Genomic DNA, 23,915 nt, shown 5'->3' with positions numbered 1-23,915 from the left:
CTTTCTTTGCATATGCTTGTTGGCTAATTTTGATGTTTCCATTGGAAAACTTTTCAATTTCCAATCCTAAGAAGTATGTTGCTGGTTTACTGGCAACTTTAAATTTTATTTTCAACTGTTTAATGAAATCTTCCACTTCTTGCTGATCAGTTGCTGCGACTAGGCCCTAATCAACATATAACGCTACGAGTAATTTTCTGTTGTTATAATCTCTGATGTACAAACAAAGATCAGCTTCACTTGCTTTGAATCCTAGTTTCAACAAAAAATCTCCAAAACAGTTGTTCCAGCAGCGAGGAGCTTGCTTAAGACCGTGAAAACTGCGCTTGAGTCTACACACATTACTTGTCCCATCATTATAACCTTCAGGTTGTTGCATATAGATAGTTTCTTCTAGATCACCATATAAAAATGCTGTTGAGACATCAAATTGAGTCAAATGCAATTTCTCAATTGCTGCAATGCTGATTATCGAGCGTATTGTTCCTAACTTGGATACCGGACTGAAGGTTTGATTGTAATCAATACCATGACGTTGGCTGAATCCTTGTAATCAAAGTCTCGCTTTATACTTGTCAATACTACCATCTGGATTCTTCTTGATACGATACACCCACTTACAAGGTATAGCTTTTGATCCTTTAGGTAATGGCTGTAGAATCCATGTACAATTTTCTCTTAAGGAATTCATTTCAGAGTCCATGGCTTTCTTTCAAAATGTACTGTCTGTACAATTGACTGCATCTTGATAAGTTTCTGGTTCATCAGCCATGAAGACATCTCCCAACATAATGTAGTCTTCAAACCTTTCAGGCTTTTTCAACTCATTTCTGTTCCTGAGCTGTCTGATGTTTGTTTCAGCCTCTTCATTTTCATCTTCTGAGCTACAGCTATCTTTCTCTGATTCATCATCATGGGTATACTTTCCCTCATTTGAAAGTTCTTCATTTTGATCATTTCTTTCAATTGGAAGTGTCACTGTATTTTCAATCTGTAAGGGCTTCTCTTGAAATAACACATCACGACAGCAAATTACTGTCTGCCTTTCTTTGATATAGATGCGATACCTTTCATCTCCATCGTATCCGATAAGATAACCCTTTGTTACTTTCTTATCCATCTTCTTTCTCCTTTGATTTGGGATATGAGCATAACAGACTGACCCAATGATACGCATATGCCTTATTCGAGGCTTCTTTTTCATCCATAGCTCAAACGGACTTACATTGTGAACCGAAGATTTTCCAGTCCTGTTCAGAATATAAGCTGAAGTATTGATAAACTCGGCCCATAGGAAAGCCAGGAAGCTCATTTCTTTGTTGGAGTACTTGAGAGTTCTTGCCATCTCAACAGGAGTTCTGTTCTCTTGTTCGCTACTTCCATTTTATTCAGGAGTATATGGTGCAGTCAATCTGTGAATAATTCCATTTTTCTTGAGAATTCTTTGGACTACTTGGTTGTCGAACTCTCCACCATTGTCACTCAATACTTGTTCAACTTTATGCCCCAAGTTTTTTGGCACGAGCTAAAAAGTCTTCTAGTGTACTTACAGCTTCTGATTTCTGCTTTAAGAAGGAAACATAGTGGAACTTGGTATACTGGTCCTTGAAAACAGCAAAGTATCGATACTTTCTACAAGATACATCAAATGGTCCACATATATCTGTAGAGATAAGTTTTCCTGGTTTTGTGGCTTTCTCTCTAGTGCCGAACTTCAAACAATGAGCCTTGCCATAGATACAAGCTTCACATTACTGTTTATCAATGTTGACCTTGATATTGAGTTTTTTTTCCATTAATGGCTTCACATGCTGTTTATCTTGATGTCCCCATCTTTCATGGTAAAACTGAAGAAGAGAATCATACTTGCTCACCATATTTACTTCGACTGGGGTTTCTGGTAGCAGCACTTTAATTTCAGCTCTGAAAAGACCACCACTGATATCTCGTGATCCACTAAGGACTGCTTTGCCATTAATTTTCAGATAACATTTTCTAGATGTTGATTCAAATACACTGTTCTGGTTTCTGTCTTGTGTTGCTAATACTGAAAACATATTCTTGCTAATATCAGGAACGTACCAGACATCTTGTAAATTTTTAAATTGTTTTCTACCATTTACTATGGCCATTATTTTTATTGTACCTTTCCTTACAGCTGGTAGTACTTTTCCATTTGCTACAGTTATACCCATACGGATATTCGAATTTTTCAAAGTCTACAAAGAAATTACTACTCTTGGTAACATGTTTAGATGCACCATTATCTATATACCAATCATCACAATTCACTTCTGCAGCGAAAACATCTTCATCTACAGCCAAAAGAGTCGTACTGACAGCAGCAGCAGTACCACCACCCTTACTCTGATATCTTGTGGAACGACTTGAACTGGGTTTTGGTGGTTTACCATCAGCAATCCATTTACAGCAGTTCTTAACCCAATGTCCTTTCAGATGACAGTAATTACACATACTATTTTTCTTACTTGAAGATGTGCTTTCTTCTCTTTTCTGATGATTCTGGGTATTCTGTTTGAAACTTGCAACTAGTGCTTCGTGACCTAATTCACTTTCATTGATGTCTGTCCTTAATTCCCGCTCATGAGAACATAGCTGTGTCGTTAAATCATCAACAGTTCTTTTTTCTTCACTTAGTAACAACCAACTTGATTTAAAGGCACGATAGCTTTGAGGAAGAGCATCGAGTATCTTGCATATCAGCAGCATATGGGAAAGCTTGGTTTCTTGTTTACTTTCTAAACCTTTGTTAAGCTCATTCCTCAGATTCTTCAATTTGGATAAGTTTGCTGCCATATCCTCAGTTGATGACCACTTAAACCGGAAGAATTCTAAACAAATGTTGTACAGTTGATTTTCAGATGTGGCTTCAAATAGCTTGTGTAGCTATAGCCATACATCTCTAGCACAGTCAAATCTCATTACTTTCTGTAATGTGTCCTCTGTCATTGAATTTGTTAAAACAATCATAGCACAGTTATTTGCTTTATTATAACTCCTTCAAGTCAATCTTGTATTGACTTACAATAGTTTCTGATGATCCATCCAATGGCTTCTCTGGCAGTTGCATTTTCCCATTCACTATATCTAAGGCCTCATCATAGAAACTAAATGCAAATTTTATCCTATATTTCCACAGTGTCCAGTCTCCTTTGCCACTCAATGGCTTGACTTGAATCTTGCCAGCTTCCATCCTTAGGAATTTCACTTGTAGGCTTCTTGACTGGAGTTAGGCTTAGGAACCCATTGTTTACTCACACACACAGCAGAGTCAGCATGAAGAGACTCCATAACCTCTTGTTATTTTGGATCTGTTGATATATCCTTATTACTAATGATGTGTGTGAGTGTAAGTAATTATAACCAGAATATTCAATTGAAGACAGAGACACATATTTAATAGAGATTTAAACACTTAAAGGGAGAGACAACATCTGTTGCTGTTCAAACTTGAGCAGCCATGTTTTCTGTTCTGTTGCCAAAACTCTGAAACTAAATATTTGACTAATAATGAGTTGCCAGATACCAAAAACAGAAATAAATAAATAAATTGTTTGTCCATTAACATAATATTCTAACAAAACCAAATTACAGGAACCAGGGTGGCAAAAAGCGGTGATCTTTTTGTCACATCTAATTCTGCAATAGTGACCAAGGATCTCCTTAACATCAAAAGTATCCTCAACATTCCAGTTGAAAATTCACTTTTAACTGATACAGTCTTCTCAAAATATATTGTGAGGAATATTCCAGTTGAAATTCCATTAAATGAAATTGCTAATGAGTTGATTCTAAATGGTTTTACCCTTTGAATATCCGCCGCATTCTGCAAACTTAAACTTTGTGGCCTATAGATCTGATACCAAAGATTTGTAGCTTCCTAATAACTTCCATATGTAACAAATGTTCCAGCTTCTTTCACAAATCAAAATTCTGCCCGGTTAAGTCTCAAGTCTGCTTATTTTGTGGTGACAACCATATTGCCAAAGACAATGATAATCAAAAGAAGTGCATAAATTGTTCATCACCAGACCATCTTCCAACTGATAGAAATTGTCCGAAATACATCCAAGAACAAAAAATTCTCAATTACAAATCTGAACATAATGCACCTATTCATGTAGGGAGGAGGCTCTGTAAGCCAAATGAGATGTCATATGCAACTAAAGTACAAGCTTCGTCTCAAAACATAGATCTATCCAATATCAAAAAGATATCCAATTTCTTGTTTCAAAAGAACTAGCAGAAATAACAGATTCAATAATGCTAGAAATTAAACAACCTGTTGCTAAAATAATTACACAATCATTGAAAGAAATTGTACCAGAAATCATTTCCTACATATCTAATCAGCTTCAGCCCATGTTGAGAGATCTTATTAATTCCTGAAGAAAAAGACCAGCTTCATTGGATGATCAACTGAGAGAAGCAATTTGCTTCAATAGGAGAATTTCTGGAGATGCTAAAGAAAAAGACTCAACCTTTTGCCTTCTGGTATATTTGATTTTATGCCACATTTATTCATTATCAAACAAATTTACAAATACACTCACTTATAAGATTTACCTAAATATTTGATTTGAATAATGACCAACATCCATCAAATACTTAAATGGAATTGCAGAAGCATCAAAAACAAGAAATACCACATTTTTCGTTTCATCAATGTTTTTGATATCATGTTTCCAAGAAACCTTTTTATCTGATGAAGAATTATATTATTTACCTACTTTTCAAGTATATATAATATATATACAGATGTGATAGACTCTATAGTGGTAGAGGAGGTGTGTTAAATGGCTATCATCAGAAATATGTTTCCATCAAACATCCTGTTCAAATATAACATCTGGTGTTGAAGCTCTTATTATCAAAATTTATTTGCAGAATTTTCATTTCACCATTGTAAACTTATATATAGCAGCAAGGCCATAGCGGGAGAGGGGGGCGAAATGTGAGAAAATGACCAAAAAAAGAGAAAAAGGTGGCCAAATCTACTGTTCTATCACTTTGTTTCTTCCCCGCTGAACGAAATTTTTGGCTACAGGACTTTATAGCAGATACTTCAAGTATTATTAACGTCATGAATGTGCTTTTTGATCAAATATCTCTATTTTTTGTTATTTTGGGTGATTTTAATAGCTCACATCCTGCATGGGGCTCATCCAGAACTGATAATGCTGGTCGTCAGCTTTGTAATTAGTATCTTCTATTGGGCTAATTCAACCACTTGCTCCAGCTCATTACTCTTCACAATCTTCTAACTCAATTGATTTAAGTTTTTGTAGCACTGATTTAATTGGAAATATTACTTGGTCATTTGGCAACTCTGTATGACAGTGACCATATTCCAATAACATTAGAATTAAAAACTCAAGCAAGATCTACATCCAGTGGCGTCGGAGCCGGGGGTGCTGTGGGTGCTCGAGCACCCACGAAAATTTGTAAAACAGGTCCGAGCACCCACAGAATTGATTCAGAAATCGAAATTTCCTATATGGAACTCAAGACGAGCACCCACAGGTTCGAAACACTTCCGACGCCCCTGTCTACATCCCGTATTCATAAATATACTAATTGGAGAACATTTAATGACAGTTTGAATAACTGATGAAAATATTCCTTACTTTAACTTTGTTCAAAATAAACACATGGAAGCTCAGAGATCTTCAAATCGTCATTATTTCAAATACAATGACCACTTTGATTCTAATCTACATATGCTTCCAATAGCACAGAAAAGATCATTTCAAAAATATGGCGATGTCCATGTCAAGTATGCTGGATTAATTATAAGAAAAACTCAGCTATTTTTAAAAAAAAACTGAACAATCAAAGAAATAAATCATTTGAAGATCAACTCTCTAAACATGCTACCTATCCGAAAATTTGTACTATTTTAAGAAGACAAAGTTATTCACTCCAAAGTATATGAAGATGATAATTTGTTATTCAATCATAACAATACAATCATCAGTGATCCTCTTAGAAAAAAATTGAACTCTTAAAGCAAACCCTTATCAAACCTTATATCCATAAAGACTTTGATTTTTTTTGTGGTCCTTGTCAAAACTTTGCCATAGATATGAATTTTCCAATACAAATTTCTGAATTGAAGACAGCAATTATTAAATCGCCACATACAACTCCTGGTCCTGATTCAATTAACAGCAAGGCCTATTCATTAATTTCAGATGGTCATCTAAAATTCCTCAATTCTGAACTTATGTGATTTGGTCATCGGGCACCATTCCTTTGGATTGAAAGAAGGGAAAGATCATCTTTCTTCTAAAGCCCAACAAGACACCTACCTGCCCTTCATCATATCGACCACTTGCTTTCACAAACACAATTATGAAGATTTTTGAACACATCATTTTATCACGATTGAACTGGATATCATTGAAGTATAAGCTGTTTCTTTCAAATAAATATGCTTTTAATTCTAAATCTGGGACACAAAATTTATTAAATGATTTAAAAAGTGCAATATCGTCAATACTTTCAAATCTAAAGAGATTGAAATTTTAGTTTCTCTAGACATAAAGAGTGCATACGATTCTTTAATACATTCTGCTCTTATCTACTAAACTTCAATCCACAGGTTTTGGTGGTGAATTTATTGCTTAGTTGAAAATTTTCTTATCTGAAAGGGAATGATATATTAGTTGGAGAGATCACAAATCAAATCTAATAAATTTTGACAGGGCCTTCCTCAAGGATCAGTTTTATCACCATGGCCTCCACATCCTGAAGCGGGACCCCAGGCTTTGATCTTTTGCGGGCCCCGGTTAGACTTTCCACGGGCCCTTTCTGTAGTTAATTTAGAGCATGAAAAAGCAAAAAATGATGAGAACTGTCCCGGGCCCCAGGACTAGAGCCCTGTCAGCCCCCCCCCCCCTTGTGGGGGCCATGACCATGGCTTTTAAATTTATATATGAATGATATGTTTGTTCAACTACCAAGTTTTATCCATCTGTTTGTTTATGCAGATGACATACAATTATGGTGTATGGTGTAGTAATAAAGACATTCAAATCTTAGAAAATAATATCAACAATGCATTGTTGAAGATTACTAATTGGTTACGAAAATGGAGCTTTACTGTGTCAGTTGAAAAATGTTCATGTAGTATATTTACAAAGAAAAATGTTATTGGTACTTGTAATCTATCCATTAATAGGAACCCTCTGTCATTAGTACAAAACATCAAGATTTTAGGTGTTATCTTTGACTAGAAATATGGAATCCTCAGGTTGATCACATTCTAAAAAAGGGCATGAAAACATTAAACATAATTCGAATCATTGCTGGTTGTCTTAGAGGAGTCCTAGGTAGTAAACTCCTTGCTAGTGCATCAAATATCATTTGCAGTTTTTTCAATTATAGTGCTTTACTTTGGCACAACTGTTCACAATGAAATTTAAACAGATGTGCAGTATTGTATTGTCTAGTTCTCAGAATTGCATCCGGATTACCCATTTCAACTCCAATCCCATTATTATTAAGTATTTGTGGCAAACCTCCTTTTGAATTAATGATTATGAAATCTGTATCAAGACAAATTATTAAAGCCAGAGCATCAATGTACAACACCAGCGTCAAATTCATTAGTGCTAACTCAAATGAATAATATAGCTGTAACTTCTTCTCTACCCATGTTTAGTTCTTCAGTCATAAATTTCATCCAGGACAATCATCTGCTAATACCAGTTCAACCTATTAGTTTTTGCTAATCCACCCTGAATCATCTCCAAGATATCCTGTACAACTGATGAACTGCCATTCTAGGTTACGACAAATCCAAACTTGGTCAATCCTTTATTTCAACAATACGAACAATTACATAGGTCTAACTCAATTATTTCTACTGATACATCCAAATCAATTCATACAACAATAGGAGTTTTTGTAATAAAAATATGAAAACTTTCCAGGCTACAGTACATGACTCTTCTTCTGTTTTTACAGCTAAGTGTCTTGCTATTGCTATTTCAAAATTTATATCTGAAAAACATCACTATGTAATATTATCAGACAGCAAATCAGCAATCTCTGCATTAGCCTCTGTAAATCCAAAATCACATTTGGTTATTTTTACTATATATCTCTCTTTAATAGATGCTTCTAGTTGGGCAGAATTTATTTCAGTTGTCTGGTCACAAGAATATTTCCTATAATGAAATTGCAGATAAATTGGCTCGACTTGCTATTAATAATGCAAACCCTACTTTCCCTGATTTTTCATATATTGAAGATGTGCTGAATTTACTGAAGAAGTCTTGGACATCCACATTGATCGATATTTCAAATATCAGTTTCTGCATCCACTTACATCGCGTTTTTTAAATACTATGAATAAATATTCACCTTACTTTACAAAGGGAAAACGTGAAACATTATTTTATAGATTATTGTCAAACAAAGCCCCAACTAATGGTTATCTGTGCAGAGTAAAGACTCTGCTAAATGTGACTACTGTGATGATCAAGAATCTAATGATCACTTCTTTTTTATATGCAAACATTGGAATAAATTTTGCATTACTTTTTTCCAAAATATTGGTATAAGAAATAATCAGAATTGTAATTGGAGATCTATGTGTTTATTGTTCCTCTTTATCTACTCATATCTTGCAAACATTTTTGAAATTCTTGTATATATTTGTATATAATACATTTGTCTTTTGGAATTATTTTTTCCTGCATATATTGTGATTTTTGTTACATGGATAATTCGGTTCAATCATGCAAGTATAAATGTTTTTCTGGTATGTAGCTGTTTGTCTTGTTACATATTTGTTTTGATTCGAGAAAATTTCTTGTGCTGTATATACTGTGAATATGACTTAATATTTGTACAATTTTTTAAAAGTCTTTGCCCCTGTGTGGGTTTAGTGTGTGTGGTACTATATGAATGTGTATAGTTATATACATATATGATAGTAAATATCTTACTCATATACATTTTTATATCTTCCAATTGTATGGTATTTTTTTATATATTCTGATGCATCAAATTCTATCTTATTCTAAAAAACTAACAATCTAACTGTGTATGTCCCCCCCCCCCTCATCCTAAATCCCTATGTTGGTACAAAACTATGTAAAACAAGTCAAGTCAAATAATAATGTTACACCTTGTCCTCGGAACTAGTGAGAACTAAATCTAAAATAGCAGTACCCCTAGTAGCTTCTGCTAAAAATATCTGCCTACCAATTCGCATGCTAACTTTCGCAAACTGTGAACACATCTAATTGTTATGAAGTCCTCGTTCTGTGTCCGGTCGAGACCCCATGCATCAAGAGTATAAGTCAAGTTCTACAGAATAAGGACATGAAGTTAAAAATGTACAAACCTTTATGAGTAATTAGCAGATCAACTGCATGGCTTCGGAGTATAGTTATGAGAGCTGACTTTAAGGTATAACTATAATATTCGAAACAGTAGATTATATAAGCAACATAATTATTTATTTACAATATTAACAAGGGTAAAATGAAACAGGATTTGGACGAGAGCAGGGACGGATGCAAAGATGCGACCGGCAAATGTAAACAGCAAAAACTCTCTAGCCAGATGGTGATTTTGGAATTTTGTGATGTTGCCACAAAGAGAAAATTATAATTTTATAAGTGCTGGGAAGACCCCACATTACTCCCCCTCTAGTGAATATGAGAGAGAGAGATACGTAATGAGAAGGTGGTTTGATGGGTCTTCCTGAACGAGTCTGTCATCGTTAAAGTTTCAATTTATCAGTCTCGCCCAAAGTCTTCACTGTCGTGTTAAAATAAACCTTTTTTTTTAATATGAAGAGGTTGTGAAGGCTCCGGATGAAATGCTTGATTGTCATTATGATTTCTAATGACTTGAGATAAGTTGAGGTTCTTGGTGAAGCAGGGTTTCAACCGGTTTGTGGAGATGTTTCCACGAAGGGAAAATTACAATTTTATAAGTGCTGAAAAGACACCACAAGAAAAGATACAATGAATGGGGAGTGAATGAGCAATGATGAATTAAGGTTCATCATCTCATCGTTAATTTGTATGGGGTAGTTTCGATGCCCCTCTTGCGTATAAGCAGCACCAGTAAAATAATCCCAAAAACTTGCAGCTGTGTTCCCAGCCTGATGAAATACATAAAAAAATCACTGTTTTCTCTGGGAATCATTCGATACAGTGTACTCGTATAGTTTAAAATTTTGCATAACTTTTTTTAAAATAATTTTTTACAATGTTTTATTTTTATTTTTCTCTTTTACCCCTGATTCAGAGTGCTCCATGCGTCTGCATAGGTTACACAGCCTAGAGCCACCTTTTTGTGGTTTGACCTAGATCCTCTAGATTCTAGGTACTGAATGGCTGTGGTTCACCAACAATAACCCGTGAGTACTGTAATATTGGACATATTATGATTCAGTGGTGGCTTTTGAAGGTTGTTTATGAAATCCTAACAAGCAGTCGATGGGAGAAAATATCTTGAAATGTTTTCAAAAGATTAAAAAAAAAATTCTTAGGTCTGTCTTTTTGAAAAATATGAAAGAAAAATTCTAAAGATGCTCAAACAAAAAAAAAAAACTCCACAGGAGATATTATCAATGACTTTGCAAGTAGAAAAAAAGGGGGCAGGGAAAGGATTTCAATGCCCATGCTTAAAAATATTCACATCATAATTCTGTCTTAGATTAATGAAATTTTAATTTATAGGTTCAATCAGGGCCATTATTTCAACTTTTTCCAGGGGGGAGGGACCACATGTACTCACAGTGTATATATGTAAATATATATATATATACCATTTTTAGGGTATTTTCAAAAGCCGGGGGGGGGGGGGCAACGGCCCCGCCTAAATGACGGGCCTGGGTTCAATATCGAGTAAAATATACTTGTAGGGGGGGGGCACCAAAACCATTCAAGTGCTTAGGGCCTTCAAACGTCTTAATCTGGCCCTGATTCAGTGAATTATAACAAACCCCTACAAAAAGTCTATGATGCCTTTTGTTTTCAAGCTCAACTCTCATATAGTTTCAATATCACTTCTCTGCACATTACACTCTCTAGCTTCCAAACAAGATTCCACGTATATCAAGATCCCACCTCCTTTCCTATCAGATTTATTTCTTAAAAACATATTATATCCTGAGATGTGTAAGAAAGATTCATCCCCATCATTTACCCAAGTTTCTGTAATGACCATAAGATCCAGGCCCTCCACAGCTATCATAGTTTCTAAAAAATCTTTCTTATTACCTAAGCTCCTGGCATTTATTAGCACACATTTTAATTTGCCCTGTAATTTAGTGTCAATCGAGAAGCCATCCAAGTGAGAGGTAGGTAATGCCCCGTTTGGAGCAACTCCCTATTGCTTTGATTCCCAACTACCCCACATTAGCATTACATCATCTGTGAATTCACTAACAATCCAATTGGTACCATGATCAAGTTTATTGATAAAAAGTTATCAGCTTGATCACCCTCTTTAAATAATGGAATTACTTTTGCGATTTTTAGTTGATCTGGAAAATTTCCACTTTCAATGATCAAATTTATTAGATACAAAAGAAAAATTTGATATTTTCTCTCACAATATGTTCAGCAATCCTATTTAAGTTGGTCTGGAACATTGCCACCATGATTCAAAGCTGTAGCGCTCGCTTGTGACGTAACTGTCAGGGGGCGATTGAATTGATGGTGCGAAGTGAAAACATTTTTTCCCTATTTGTTATTTAAAAGATCTTGGACCATTCTGAAATTTTGGCTGGTATGAATTCGCTAATTTTTGAACCATCACTTTTAATCAGGTTTTCCCTCCATTCGCTTGATCTTCACGCAAAATAACAGCAGGAAATATACAGCAAATCATCATAAATTATCCCAAAAGTAATTTTTCAACCTAAGGCATTGAAAAAAAATCCAGCTCAAATGCACTATATTTCAAGATTTTAATTCTTTTGAAGCAATAAATAAAAGAAGGATTTGTTTTTCTATTAATCAAATGATTGATTTTTTTCTAAAATAATTAATTTAAATGAAGGAATTTTGCAAAAAAAAGTGATTCAAAAGAATGATTAAAAATAGATCTAATGATTTGTATGGATGTTTTTTCCCCCCCAAAAAAACAAGTGATTTGAATGAATGATTTCTTCAGGAAAAAAAACTGATTTATACAAAGGAATTAAAAGAATATAATAAAACAAGCAAATCAAATGAATGTTCACTTCTAAAAAAATGTATAAGGGTTTAAATGAAGGAATTCAGAAAAAAAATCAAGCAATTTAAATTGACTTACCATGTTTTTCAAAACCATTATTAATCTTTCAGTTTCATTATTTCAATGATGGAACATGACAATAAGTGATATGAGTTACTTAACCCGGCCTGGTCTATATTTTGCCATACAGGGTTTTATAAGTGATATATATCTCTATTAAATTATCTCATAAACTTGTATGCAATGCATTTTTTCAATTTAATCTCACTTTTCTCTTCCACATTACTCTTTAATTGATCAAAAATATTATTTCTGAAATGGAGAAGAAAAAATTAATTGCATCATTAAAATGCAACCATTATAATTCATTTTTTTCTCTATATTTAAAAACTACAAGGAAAAAGTCAAAATGGACAAAATTTTATCAGAAAAAATCTTGTATTCATACAGGTTATCATTGGATTGAGACTATCAAACACAAAATTTACCTGAAACTATCAGGAAATAGAAAAATAATTTGGTAGCAGGCTTAATTTCCGATATTTTCAAAATGTGTATGGATTCTGATACGCAGAATTTTCTCGGGAGGGGGGGGGGGGGGTTCAGATTTTTTTCTCTTCTGAGGGGGTACTTTTTTTCCTGCAAAATAACACTATAATCTTGGCTCAAGAGGGGGGGGGGGTAGAACCCCAAAACTCCCCCTTTGTGTATGCCAATGCTCAGAGCAAATATATAGGTTACATGAAAAGAAAAACCTAAATGCAAAATATACTATACAAATATGTGAAACAAAGAATCCAGCTAATACAAGGAAAATAAACTTTTCTAAAGCTTGATCAATTTTCTTTTTTGTGGCTTCAAAAATTGCAAGAAGACAAAACAACAAGTGACAATTTAGAATACATAAATCGAATCACACTTTCACATAGGAAATAATATAAACTCTGTTATTCGCTCAACAATTATTCATTCACATACAAATTATCAATAATACAGCACAAATTAATACAATAATACCATAATAAATAATTAACATCATAAATAAAACATGCGCATAATAAAGAAACACAGATGGGGGTGAAAACATCAATTTTTTCTATAATGTACTTAATTTTCTTTTGTTTTGGAATCATGGAATGGAATCATTTTTGTTCTTACAGTAATTCTTCATCAAAACATTTGTTGATGCTCTGATTATCAGGGTCATAATTTTCTAAGACGAGTGATTTTCGTAGGTGTCTACAAAACATCTTTTCCCTCAAGAACCCTCAAAGTAAGTTGAGTGGCTGTTTGTCTCTGGTTTTTCTCTCCCAAAAAATACTCTTCAAAGTCAGAAACTAATTTTTTGATGATGATATAATTGTGGATAATTGTTTCTATCATATCTATTGTAGGGTATTTCAGGCCACTCCTGTCAAAATCACTAATCAGCTTGAATCTCTCATCAATGGCCAGCTGCCTATCAACTGTTAAGTTGCTTCTACAAAAACTTCACACTTTAGTTTTTGTGAAGCACAGAGTGGACACAATAACCTGCAAGAAATGTTATGATGGGCAAGTCATCTTCAGCTTTCTTAACATCTATGTCTGTGACCACAAGCTCTGAGAAATTTTGATTGAGAACAACATTTTCATCATCTTCCAATATGTCACTGCTTAGTTCGTTAACCAAGAAATCTCCTTTAGATTTTGATGAAATTTTAAATTTAAGAACACATTGCAGGTTCTAAATTTTTTTCTACTTTAAGAACTTGCCTAATAGATATGTGATAATGACTGCCAGCCATTCGCCTATACAAGCTGAATCTGTACTCTAATTTGTCAGTTTGTATTTTTCCTGGCAATAGGTATGCCATTCCAAGTTCAGATATGGCATATCTTGTATCTTGTCAACTCTATGATGCAGTTAGTGAAAATAAAGAGAGCTGAATGTGTTTCTCTCGTTAGCCTACCAGTATCAATATCTATGTTTTTCCATTTGTTCAACCAATTGATGAAATTGCAGAGAAATATTAGCTTATCATTTTCATCAATTGTGAGAGGATGGCAAAAGTAATCTCTCAACAGCAGCCCCTTTCCAGGAGATTTCAAATTCATTATGGAAAACCAAATATTCTGATGTTCCAAAATAGTTTAAAATATTGTTTTCTTCACCTAGACTAAATAGGCTCTTACTCACAGATGTGTTAAACAGTTGCAGTGCAAGCCTAACATTTTGTTTTTCAAGGCCATAAGCCTTCTGTGTTAGCGTATAGCCATGCTTAACAAGTTTCCCAGACTCAACTTCATATAACTTTTTAGTTGATTGCAAAGAAGCTGTTAAAATAGAATCAGAAGATAAATCAAAACTTGGGAAATACATCCCTTGCTCACCATTTGTTTGACTAACCGAATTATTTCTGACACTTTTAATTGAATTAAGTGTCAAAACAGTAAAACGAGGGTCTGTTCTAATCACAGGGATGAGGATATACATAATCTGCTAGAGGATTATTAAAACCTTTGACAGTTTTGATTGATACTATTGTTGTCACTGACGATTACGACAACTTTATAGTTCCATTCTTCCAATTTTACAATAATTTTCTTCACAATTTGAAACATGAAGTCAGATGTAATTTTCTTCAATGGTAATATATAAACAACATCTTTGAATTTCGAAAACAAACTTTGTAACATGAATATGTGAGCACTGTTAGCGAAATCTTGGTTATTGTGCGCAAAACCAACAATATTTCCACCTTTTAAATTGTAACAAATACAACAAAATACAAATACAACGCCACAACAGGCAAATTGCCCAACGAGGTGGCTGACTTAAGAACATCATGGATCCCCGAGCCATTTTTTGGAGGCCCTACCTACTACTGCTACACCACACATGCACCCCCACCACTCGGAACCCCCAACGAATCGGTACATGCGGGAATGTGCGTGTACGTGTAGTGAAACCTGACGTGAAGTTTTTTTTTGTTTCTCTGTAATGCTTGTTATGTGTAGTGCTGCCATCTGCCACTAGTTTTCAAACTATGAGTGAAGTGTTATGATTAAATGATTTATCGTTGTAGGACTGTTACTCTCTGTGGCGAGACTTCCTCATTCCTCCATTCATTTCAAAGGTTCAGAACAAATTTTTAGTCTTGCACATCATCAAATGTACTTCCTCATTCATGTCTGAATGGAATTCTTCATGATAGTTGTCCCCAGAAGTATGTGTAATTGTTATACTTTGCTATTTATTTGTAAAAAGTTATCACAGTTTGTCATATTAACATTTAATGTTTAGAAAAAGGTTTTTGAAAAAAGTTATATAAAAAATGAAATCATAAAAAAATCTTTTGAAAATAAAAAAATATACTGCTTTGAAATGTTTACCTGATGTGTCACAAAGAGATATTTAAAGAAATAAAAATTCTATCCGTTAGTCTAAAATTTATTGATTTGTACCATTGCTCTAAATCTAATACTCACTCTATAAGCTCTTAAGGCTTAACTCACGGGTCGATCATGTCAGCATTTATTGATAGCAAAACTGTTTGTGGCATATCAGTACTGTATCAACTTTGGTAGCATTTGTGAAGAAAAGGGTAAAACAGCAGTATTTTAATTAGCTGCTTACAGTCCCATTATAACCTCCAAGATTATTTGTCTTTACCTCTAAAAACAATCACAAATTTTTTTCTCATTTGATGCAAAGTGACCATTGGTGTGAACTGACAATTTCACTTTCAGTGGTCAGGTGCAGTCACCATATTGCAGACTATTTTGTGCTTGGTGATCAAGGACAACTAAAATTTGCATTATATTCCACTTGTGGATGCAAATGGGTTAAAGTCAGAAAAAAATCTGGAAAAAGAGGAAAATTTAGCTGTGATAGTGGCACCTTCCAAAATTTATAAGGAACATAAAAATCAATATTTTAAGATTTTCAATCAAACAATGTCAGTAAAATTTGTGCCTCCTCCATTGTATCAAAACAAACTTATAACTATAAACCCCCCATAACATTTGAATAAAAATTTGCTTAGATATCTGTGATTGGATATCATAGATAAATCTGAATGTCCTTTAGGTTTTAGGACATTTTTTTTGGTATTTTAGAATATTTTTTCACTTTTGGAATTTTTTCAAAATAAAAAATAAGCTAGAATTTAAAAAAAATCCTTTATAGATGACAAACAAAGTTTAGAATCAATTCCAGGTAAATTTTATTTTTGCTACAATTTATGTACTAAAACTGAGTTTTTAAAATTTTTGTTCTTATCAAATCAACTTAAGCCAACTTATGGGATCCTATTTTATATCCAGGCTTCTACCGCCTCCCTGGACCATTCCATTGTCTCTAGGGGATGATATTGCCCAGTTTCCTATGCTAAAATAACCAAGTTAATCCATAGAATCCATAGAATTTTAATTTTTTTAGACACTCTTTGTATAACACCCTGCAGAGCTCAATACACACACAAAAAAATATTTATTTAAGATTTTTTTTCAATTAACTTTTGATCAAAATCAATTCTTTGAATCCTGATAAACTTCCTGTTAAAATGTTTGAATCATTAGATAGCTTTTGGTATAAAATGAGAGAGAGAAAAAATTATAACAATTTTATGTACGTGTGGGAGAGAATGGAAAAGTATTGCTGGTAACTAACATAATAGAGAGAAACAAGACTTTTGTGATATGATGATTGTAACACCGCCAATGCTCATTATAACGACCCTCATTTTCCCACAAAATATGGACATTATATTGGGAGGTCATTATATTAAAAGTTTGAAATGAAAAATTAGCTTCTTAAAAGAATTCCACATTTTATTTGGACTTAAAATGTTATTCATTTTGTTATAATAATAATAATTTATTTGCTTATGGGGCCAGACCCATGCAAGGATGGCATACAAAAAATAAAATATACAAGTAATAAATTACAAATCATTAGAATACCAGTCGTAGAACATAGAACATGCACACACATACACTTCAATTTAAAAAATTCAGGAACTTCACAATATCATTAAAAAAAAACAAACAGTTTTTCAATTTGATATTCAGAGAGGTGTGAAATTTTAAAAATTAGGTTTTGTCTGGTTGGATTGCGAAAAATACACGATTTTAACAAGACAGCTCTCTGCAAATTAAACAATGGGCATTCAAAAATAATATGAAATACGTCAAAGGAATGACTAAAGTTATAGTTACAGTTAGGGCAATTCTTGCCAGGACTAAGTATGACAAATCCACTTGGAACACATAAAAAACCGCTATCTGTCCTAATTTGAAAAATCAAGCATTTCCAGGATATGGGGATATTAAAAAATAGATAATTTTCTGGTGTAATACTGAAAAATGTTTCATTGTAGTGAGCGTATCTAGTTGATCTCGAAATTGATGAAAGATCGTTTTGAATTGTTAGGTCTATGTATCTTGTAATAATGGTAGGAAAATATTTCCTGAGCGCCGCAGGTGCGACCTGCAGATCCCAAACGAATGGAAGTCCAATTGTATATAACAAATTCAAAATATCAAAAGCCCAGTTGCGGCCATTATGCAGTGGAGGGCGTTTTAAAAGGGCATTGTAACAGATCTTGGGGAGTCGGTTATCTGGGAGCATTAAAATTTTGTACCAGAAAAAGAGGGTATTTTTTAGAAGAGAAATTTATATTTTGGACGTCTGGTTGATTCAAGTCTGAGAATATAGCCGGGACAATATCTGGACGTTGCGAATAATTTACGGAGAAACAAATCTTGCACTTTTTCAATGTATGACCAGTGATCCAGTGACCAGATTGGCGCAGCATAATTTATAACAGACCTTGACAAAGAATCAAATAGTCTTAATGCCACAGGAACAGATGAGTTGTGTGACTTGCCGAGTATCTGAATAACTCCACCTGCAGCCACCTTAGCTTTGGCCACAACGCGATTAGTATTTCTCCGGAAAGAACCCGAGCATGAAAAAATAACACCTAAATAGTTATATTCGTTCACAATTTCTAAATTTTCACCTTCCCACATAAAATGGTCTCCACCAGCCAGTTTGCCGCCCTTTCTAAAAATCATTATTTTAGTTTTGTTCAAATTCGCTCGTAACTTTAGTTTCCCAAAGTACCGAGCAAGTAAGTTAATTTTTTTCTGAAGAGATGCAGCATTTTTTGCCAATAATACAATATCATCCGCGTAAAGTAGGCTGTGTAGTTCATTCTTATGGTCAATTGAAAGACCTGAAACTTCGGAACTAAAGATATTATCAAGGTCTGCTATGTATAAGGCAAAAATGAGTGGGGAGCACGGATCCCCCTGCAAAACACCGTTAGTTATGGCTATTGAGCTTGTAAGACCTTTACTTGATCTTATCTTAGCTTTAGCATTGCCAATGAGACCGCAGAAGATGGTCAAAAAGTTGGAGCTCACACCAAGTGAATAGAGTTTACTCCACAATAATGAGCGGTCCAAGGAGTCGAATGCCTGAGATAGATCAACAAAACATGCGTAGAGTTTACCCTTTTTCTGACGTGTGTGCAACTGGATAAGGGAGTTTAAAGTGAAGACATGGTCAAGGCACCCCCTGCCCCTCCGAAATGCACATTGGTTTTCCGGCAAAACACTGCTGCGATCGGACCAAAGCTCCAGTCTCTTGGCCAATATCGACGAGAAAATATGTTCCATAGAGTTTAAAAGAGAGACAGGTCTGTAGTTATGGGGGAGGTTTCTATCACCTTTTTTGAAAATGGGACTTACAATTACCTCGCTCCATACTGTCGGACATACACCAGTAGACACAATATTATTAAAAAGACATACGATTTTTTCTAAAATAATTTCCGGAGAATTTATGATGAATTCATTGAGTATTCCGTCACTTCCAGGCGACTTCTTTAATTTTAAATAGCCCACTACTAATTTCATCTCTACGATTGATATATCTGAGTCTAGAAATGGATCATTTCGGTTCATTGAGAGTGAGAGTCGAGTGATTGAGGTTGTTTCTTTTGAAAAAACTGATTCAAAGTGGTTGAACCATTTATCTACCGTGATATCGGCACCAGGGGCTCTTTTTTTCCGAAAGACATTTATAGAATCCCAAAAGTCCTTGACATTAGAGAAAGATATTTTATCCCTCAAGTTTTGGAAAAAAGCGGTTTTCTTAAGTTTACAAATATTGTTATAGTATTTTTTAGCCCTAGAAAGAGCCTGAAAGTTCTGGCTCTGGCGGAAATTGTGAGTTTCTTTCCGAAGTGCATACTTAGCAGGACACAATCTTTATGAAACCACTTTGCTCTCCGGAAATTGAGCGATCGACTCTTTTTGACAATTAAATCACACTTCAATGCAACGTCATTGAAAATTTTTACCAGATTATTGTACAAGTGATTACCCGAGCTATCAAGTTGAGACAGGTTAATCCAGTCCGAGCTCAGATAAGATTTGAATTGAGGTGCCCTCTCAGGGGCCCAACGATATTTTTTGGATTTTGTTATAATGTTGCAATGAAAATGTATTAGAAAATAATAATGAAATTTTAATAATCATTGCCTGGATGTTGATGACATTCATGTTATTATTATTATTTTTTTTTTTTGCATTTATCAATACTTTTTCACTTTTAAGGCATTTTTCCAGGTTTTAGGACATTTTTTGGTATTTTAGGATATTTTTTCACTTTTGAAATTTTTTTCAAATTAAAAGCTAGGCTAGAATTTTTTTTAAACAAAAAAAAAATATTTTATAGATGACAAACGTTTAGAATCAATTCCAGGTAAATTTAATGTATAGTGAAAATTCCAAGAGCTGGCCTTACTTAACCAAACGATAAATGAAAGTAAATTCAAGAAATTCTGATCCTATATGGGATGTCGAGAGTGAGGAATTTTCATTATATAAATACCATCTTAACGCATGGGCCCACCAGGGCACAGCCCTGGGGCTTCAAGAGAAGAGAGGCCTCCAAAAAACGAGAAGTAGTTGAATTTTTTGAGAATTTTACAGGTAGGGCCTCAGAAAAATCACTTGGCCTGGGGGCCCATGATGTTCTTAAGATGACTGTGGGTATAGTGAGTGCATGTACTACAGAGCTACAGAGAGATCTTTAAAATATTGAAATTCATGTTGAATGATTTTGATCCATAAAAATGCTGCATGTAGTAAGATTTCATAAGTTTTATTTTGCCTTTTATTGAAGAACTAATGACGTACATGAGATAAATCTTCAGCATCCTGGTTTCCACCATTCAGTCCATGCAGAAAAGTATGGAGCTTATTGATACTATCAATAAAGTCAATGTGCTAAAAGGGGGTAGGCCAATTACCTATCATAAAATTCGAAATAATGGGGGAAAAGCAGACATTACCTGCAGAATTTTTTTTGGATGAAAATTTTTGACAGGAACATCTAAAACTTTTGAAATTGAAGAAAAATTAATACTGTGAGTAGAGTGTTATGTATGTATGTATGTGTGTGTGTGTGTGTGTATATATATATATATTTATACAAATAAACTTCTCTCAACATCAACAGATGCTATTGGCTATACAACATTTATTATATATATATATCATCTGTTGATGTTGAGAGAAGTTTTCAGTGCCAAAGCCCAACTTCATTGTCTGTATATTATTTCTTTATTTGAAGAAAAGTGATTGATTATGAATACATATTGCAGAGCTGGAACTAGAGGAAGGGTGAGGGGGTTGTTGTCCAGTCAACCATTATAAAATCAGTGAATTTTGTTTGGGGGGGGGGGCCTGCCTATTGGATGACATGCCCTTATGTCACAGCCTGAAACTTTCATACTCTTCAATCTGGATTCAGAGAAATCCAGATCTAGAGAAATGGGAAGATCAGTCATGCAAAAGTGACACACAGGTTTTTATTAGGCATTCCATTGAGTTTCTTGCCATAATACAAAGAAAAATTCTTCGGTAGATCAAGTAGATTATACTAAATTCTCCATGCCAAAGGTTAATTTCAAGCACACTTTAGGATGGATTTTACTAATTCCTGTGCAAAAAAAAAAAATAAGGGTGGGCATCGCTGAATTTGGATGTTGTAGTGAATTGAACCTTGTATTTTGATTGAACTTTGTTGATCGTTATATTGCATAAAATGCATAAAAAATAACATGGGGTGAGATGAATAGGAGAACATTTGGAACCTACTTTGCCAGTCATTATAATGGAACTGTGACAATAACACATGGTCGTTATAGGATGCGGTTGTTGTTATTATTTTTATTTTTGGGTCACACAACACTCTGCTGCTTTCTTTATTTTTCTAAATAGTGTGTTTAATTATTCTCTTTAGTTTGATTTTGTAACCAGATTTTTAGAAGAACTGCCATTGTTGGTTTTGCGAGATAAAGTGTTTTTTATTGTTCTCAATTTTTTTTAATTTTCATTGTGTATTTTCAATCAACTTAAACTTTTATCTCTCTCTCATTTCATTTTCATTGTACTTTTGCCAGGTTTGTGATCATTGTTTCTTTGTCTGTAATCAATTTCTTCACCTACATGCTCGTATGGGAGGGAATATCTGGCTCTTTGTTTACTGGCCATTTTGGTGTTTTCCTGCTTCTTTGATATGATTTCGTGGGTTTTTTGGGCATAAGTGTTAGCAAACAGTGTATACTTTTTCCGGGTATTCTCATTAATTTTTGTTTTAGTCTTAGTGAATAGATAGTTAGCGAATACTAATAAGTATAAATTGTATTTGGTATCTTAATACTTTTTAGGGGTGTGTTGTGTTGTTTATATATATACATATGCACAATTTTCTCAGGGGGGGGGGGGTTTCAATTTTTTTTTCTTTTCGGGGGGTTTACATTTTTTCTTGCAAAATAACACTTTAATCTTGGCTTGAGGGTGGTTAGAACCCCAACCCCTCCCTTTGCATACGCCAATGAATATATATATTTCTTCTTCACGAGTTAGCGTTGCGCATTTTATTTTACTTAATTTTTTCGTACAATCTTTTATGTGTATTTTGCATTGCAATGTATTTTACATTATTTTAATTTCCTGCCAACATTTCTTATTCTATTTTTTGTGTTAGTATCTAGTTTTCTGCAATAGTGTTAGTATGCCTCAACCTCGATTAGTGTTGTGTAGAGCTTGTGATGGAAGGTTTCCCTGATCTGGGGGGGGGGGGGTAGTAGCAGATAGTTTCAAATGTAAGTTGTGTTTGGATAGAGCAAGGTTGAAACTCATGAGGTCCAAGCATTATGGGAGAGAGTTAGGGTTTGAGAGGGCTCAGTTATGACAGAGCCACCTGGGAATGAAGAAGCAATCTACACGAACAACGACAGTTTAGAGGGTGAGTAGGTGGACTTGGATGAGGTTGGGGATAGTGATAGGGGTTTAATCGTCTGTGATTCTATGGTTAGGAAACAGGGTGTGTACGGATTTTGGGGTTTTGAGCGCCGTTGTCTTCCTGGGCAGAGGCGTAGCCAGGTTTTTGTCAGTAGGGGAGCAAAATTGTGAAAGGCGCCATTTTTTGTTTGTGCTTAAGGCGCAAACTTAAAATTATGCATTAGTGGAAAGAACTTTGAATTTCCCAATTTATAAAAATCAAATTTATTTTGTTTTCAGTTGATGTTATTTTTCAAATTAAATTAATTATCTTTCAATTGATTAATGTATTTTAATTTTTTAATTAATTTAAAAAAATGTGAATTCTATTTTATGTTTTGTGTATTTATACAAATGCAAACACAAAAAACAACTGGGAAGTCACCCTAACAGGTAGTTGGAAAAAAATTTATATTAAAATATAAAAACACACCAGCCATAACTTTTTCCAGGGAATAATTTCTCCGATTCGGCACACAGCTGTATATGCATAATTATGAAACAAACAGTGATTCATAGAAAAGGGAAACTACACCATGAAAAAAAAGACAATGTTTCTGAAAAAGTCACATTTTAACATAAAACTATGCACTATCACCGTATAATATAGTACAATATATTGCCGTACAAATATAGAAGACTAACTTCCTCTCCCATTTTCTACATATCAGAGTGCTATTCACCCAAGAGTATATATTTTTTATTTACCCAACTTTAAGAAAAACTCTTCCAGAACCCCCTTTTGCGCCCCAAAATCTTGGGTTTTTTACGGCTCAAAAGCTCATATCTGTTTTCCAACTTTTTTCTTAGTCTTTGACACTGCCCTATACACAAGCTAGTAGCTCTTGCCAAGGCACCTGCAGATAACGTGGCATTTCTAGGCATTATGAATATGAATCTAGCCAAGTCCCCCCCCCCATACATAAAGTGGGCGGAGATACGGGGGGCAACCCCCCTCCCCCCAGCGTCAAAGGTGGAGTCATCAGTCGACGCACTAATGTATATATTACAAGAGGAATTGACATCATCATCGTGCTTCCCTCCCCCCACTTCCAAGTCTATCTCCGCTATGCCTCAAGCTCTACATAAGGAGCCCAAAGAGAAGGCGATACTTCTTGGAGCTTGAATCCTAGCCATTACTTCATAGGTTCAGTGGTCTGTCCACAATAGGTTCCCGTGCTTAATTTCTTCAAAAAGCGCCTTAGTCAAAGCTCTTGGTGGCCCTTCAGAATAGAATGAACATTTCGTGCACGCCATATCCTCATACCTATGAAAGGTATTTCAAGGAGCTCTACCGAGAACGACCAATAGCAATAGAAAAAGTTAGAGCTAGAAGC

General features: G+C 34.5%; 1 protein-coding gene across 1 annotated transcript in view; it reads left to right on the top strand.

Annotated features, from left to right (window-relative positions):
* The window catches only part of ktub (Tub domain-containing protein ktub), a 208,039-nt gene that overhangs the window by 52,113 nt on the left and 132,011 nt on the right, over positions 1 to 23,915 (top strand). The gene's annotated exons all lie outside the window — the stretch shown is intronic.

The sequence above is a fragment of the Pholcus phalangioides genome, unplaced genomic scaffold (genome assembly GCF_987345545.1).
Source record: "Pholcus phalangioides strain wild (caught in Gottingen) unplaced genomic scaffold, Ppha-v1.0 ptg000011l_1, whole genome shotgun sequence".
NCBI classification, from domain to species: Eukaryota; Metazoa; Arthropoda; class Arachnida; order Araneae; family Pholcidae; genus Pholcus; species Pholcus phalangioides.
Note: the sequence above shows the minus strand (reverse complement) of the source record. Positions and strands in the feature narration are given on the sequence as shown.